Below are 4645 nucleotides of genomic sequence, written 5' to 3'. Positions count from 1 at the left end.
CTGTTCTACACATGCTGTATATGATAAAGTATGTCTACATTACAAATTTACATTGGAAACCCATGTCACATATAGATAGAACATTTCAAAAGGGTGGAGTTTTATTGTTCCACATTTATCTGATGATCCAGAACACGTGTAAATCCCACCCACCAGGTCCTGTAAATACCTGATTAATACAAAAACAAACAAAATATGTTACTGAAATCTGGCATAAAATAAACAATATTCAAACAATTTTTTTTGTTTTGCCTTCTCCCCATCTAAATCTGTAAAGACTCATCTGTGAGTGACGTCACCTCTGCCTCCTGTGTAAATTGGCTGGAGGGGGATCTGGAACCATCTACACATAAAAACCTCAAAATATAAGTTACTGTCATACACATTTAATCTGGGTTACTCCTTGAAGCTCATACACATTTAATCTGGGTTACTCCTTGAAGCTCATACACATTTAATCTGGGTTACTCCTTGAAGCTCATACACATTTAATCTGGGTTACTCCTTGAAGCTCATACACATTTTGTAGATCTCCTAGAACCAAATTCATTAATTCAAAACAAAATAAAACACAAAACAAAACTACCTGATCAGTCCCTTCAACATTCCCTCCTATTTGGACTCTGCGAAAATAATGTAGCAGGGTTCAAAACTACATATCAACATAATGAAATTAGACACTCTATCGGGGTGGCACTAGTTTAACCCCCTGTAATACACAACAGCCTGGAACAAAAAAAAGATTACTTTCTCCTGACAAAAATACATTTTATCTTTAAAATGACCTGCAACCATTTACCTGTAAAACATCTCACATTTTCAAAAATAACATTTAGGCAGCACCATAGCACGTGCCTCATGTGTGAAAACAAAAACAAAACAATTGTAATTAGTTATTCAATAACACAGAAAATAATATATCTGGTAATATTAATTACTGCAAACCAATAAGCTGTACATAAGAATAGGGAACAGAGGGGGCACATACATGTTCAAGACCCCGTGTCTCACAATATCTGTAGTTTAATACATTTGAATTAACATTAAAACATTCCAACATTAAATCTTATCACATTATAACACATTAATCTGCAGTATAGCTTTTATCTTTTTACAAACAGATCCAGCCGGCTGTAATATTTTTCTCGCTTGGTGTAGTTACAGACGACTGCGCGTGCGCCAAGATAAGACACAAGATAAGACACGTTACATAAAAAAATGAAAAAAAAGTGGAACTGATTTTAACCCCATACACAAAACACTAACATTTTTAGACATTACTGTTAAAAATAGGAAACATACAATATAGTTCTGCTTTTATTGTGGCCATTAGTTTCAAACTTCAGACATGTTACATTACACACATCACACAGATGTCTCATCACATCACACATTACACTCCCCCCGTTCTGACCCACGTTAGTCACTGCAATGTACCGGGCTGCTCCGTTTTCTTCACTCTTCCAATGAAAATTTACACCTGTATTTAAATTGTTCTTTCTCACATCAACTTACTTGTAAACACCTGTAATCACCTGATCACATGCAAACATCCATCTTACGCTGCCAGCCTCTTCAACAATTTTTTTTTCAGTGTGTTATTTTGCCTTCACATACTTTACAATTAAAGCCCCAGCTCCTTTTGCTCATTCTAATGTTGGCAGGGACCAGTGCCCCAAAGCATCTTTGTCCAACTTCCTCCTGACCCCATGGTCGGAGAGCAGTAGGGTGATTTCCGGTAAATCCCCCACCTCCAGGCAAACAGGCCACGTTTGCCGACAGATATCTCAGACCAGTCTATCTCCTAGACTGTCTTACCAATACGATATCAAAAGTCGTTCCTCCAGACATTCTAGCAGTAGGATCCTCTGATCCCTCACTGGATTGAACATCAAGAACAGACAAAATGCTGCCAATCAACAATTACAAGAGCAAATTCTTCAACACAATCGACATTCATGAACCTCCATTGATTCAAGCAGGAGTTGGTAACACTTCACTTATGCAGAACACTTGCTGCCGGGGGGGGGGTGTCTTTCAGTTCATAGAGCCCATGATGTAGCATATATCCCAAACTATTTCCTCTAGCACTTTGCAATGGTTTCACATGCAAATTATATTTGGTAACATATATATATTATCCTCTCCGCTCAGCCGTTCACTCTGTGGGTTGTAGTTTAGGGGCCTGTTATGTATGTTGGTGATAATTTCTTTACGGGCTATGGGTCTGATCCAATACCAATGTCCTTCACTGTAATTACTACTACGACACAGGTGGCACCTGGGGTAAGTGTCAGGGTCATTCATTGAATACAGGATGTTATATTACAACGGTATTCAATCCAGCGGTCTGATGTTATACTACTACAGACTTAATTACTTGGATGTTATTTTACATCAAAGTGTATATGCCGGATTATCATGTGCTAGAAATCAGTCTGTACTGATTCCCACCTTATGCCAGTCTGGCAATGCATACAACTGGTTTATGGACCCTTACACACAATATCACTGTCTGGCAGTGCGTTAGGAAAATATAAATGATTTTTTAATACAGTATTCAAAGTTTTCCCTGTTGCACTGGGTAATGGTATTGAGTGCAAATTTAATATAGACACAATTGCTTCTCCTTGCACTGGATTCTACATTATCAGGACTTAACCATTGAAGCCCCTGTGGTACTACATGATATTACTCACAACTATCCAACTGTCTATGGGTCTGAGCCAATACCAGTCAGTACCTCCCAACTATAATCCCAGACAAACGGGTAACAGAACAATTATTAATCCTAAACAATTTTACACAACTAAATAACAAATAACGCTACAACAAAGCAGCAAGCAGAAGTTTTGTTTTTTCCTCACAGACCAGCCCAAACTCTTTGCATTTCAAATACTTCACATGTGATTTACGACTTCTCTCCACCATGCGCTACGTCACTGCATTCCAAAGGCGGAGGTTTTGCACTTCTCACAATTTTTCCTGGTTAACTATGTAATTGCTGGCAAAAATTCTCTCATGTCTTTCATATCAACAGTTTAAGATCACGTACACACCTGCAATCCTTCATCACACAAAAAGCTTCAACATACCTTTTTGGATCCATCTTGCAACCCACTGACTAAGGAGTCTCGTCCAAAGAAGTGACGTTCTGACAGCTGGATTCCAAGGCTTACGCAATACATGTGTGAATAGTGTAAGAATAAGCTCCTTACCTACCGCGGTTTTTTGTAATTCACAGATGCAAAGCCAGACCTCTCCAGTGACAGCTTATCAGACGTGCAATCTTCCTGGGTTTTATCGGCACCATTACTGTCGTGGAAATCCATCGCTCAAAATATATTAGACTGAAATTTATACGAGTCCCAACAGACTCTCAAGGCCAGACTCCATTAGTCAGAATCCTAATTAGGATATTTCACCGATATATATCGAGAGACGAGAAGAAAACACACAGACACGCTGAAATGTTCAAAATTCTCATCTGAAGGATTTATTACCAAACTCAAACTGTTAAACTGAAATTCAGAAGGGGTGTCGGCTTGAGGTTAACCAATCAGAGACAATGTAACAGTATTTGTTATTCAGTAAAAAGCATACAATAAAATACATCCCAGATACATCATTATAATTCTTCACACATTATGTTTACAAGTGTCTTATCTCTCTTTTGGACAGAATGTCCTCGTGGAGATGGGGGAGACCTTCCCTCACGCATACTTGCCATCCCCCCATCTCACTCCCTATCCAACTTCACATGGGAACCAAGGTCAAAGATAAAACATACGAAATCAACATTACTTGTATTAAAGGAACAATGACTTTCCTATTCACTACAAAAGAACCAAGATGGGAACTCCAGACAAGATGGGAACTCCAGACAAGACGCTGCTGCACGAAACTAAATCATTTAAACATTATCATCACTTTCACATATTACATATCTTAGTAATTCGGCATCCTGCTTGATAATTCACAATGTAATTTCATACAGAGAATATAAGCAAATAAATCATCCTTCACAACAGCATTACAGCTTTTTCCCATTCACTTTAATGGGAGAAGGCTATAGTACTGAGAACTGCCGCTAACGCCTCATGCACACGACCGAGTGCGTCGTCCGAGTCCTGTCAGTGATTCGAGGAAAGATAGGACATGCTCCATCTTTACTCGGATCGGAGACTCTGACCATTTTTCACGGACCCGATTCACCCGCTAAAGTGAATGGGTCCATGAAGACTATCGGGTGGCACTCGGATGCCGTCAAAAACGGCCCAAGTGGCACAACGGTTGTGTGCAAGAGACCTAAAAGTGTGTCAGCGATTCACAGTACCAACAAATAAGGAATGAAGGGGAAGCACAGCACCACGGCCCTTTCAAAACAGCTGATCGGCGGGGGTGATGACAGCTAGACCCCCACCAATCAGATATTTATGGCCTTTCCTGAGGATAGGCCATCAGTTTCTCATTACAGGATAACCCCTTTAAATAAATACACCACACAAATGTATTTAAAGTCTCATTTATTTTGCATTATTGACATTACAGCTGCATTCTATCTCCCATATTGTACGTCATGTAATACATTTCCTAGAGACCTAAGAACGAACACGTCATCAGTCACATCCAGAGTCTGGTGTCC

Source organism: Rhinoderma darwinii, chromosome 5 (genome assembly GCF_050947455.1).
Source record: "Rhinoderma darwinii isolate aRhiDar2 chromosome 5, aRhiDar2.hap1, whole genome shotgun sequence".
Taxonomy (NCBI): Eukaryota; Metazoa; Chordata; class Amphibia; order Anura; family Rhinodermatidae; genus Rhinoderma; species Rhinoderma darwinii.
This window is presented reverse-complemented; position numbering follows the sequence as displayed.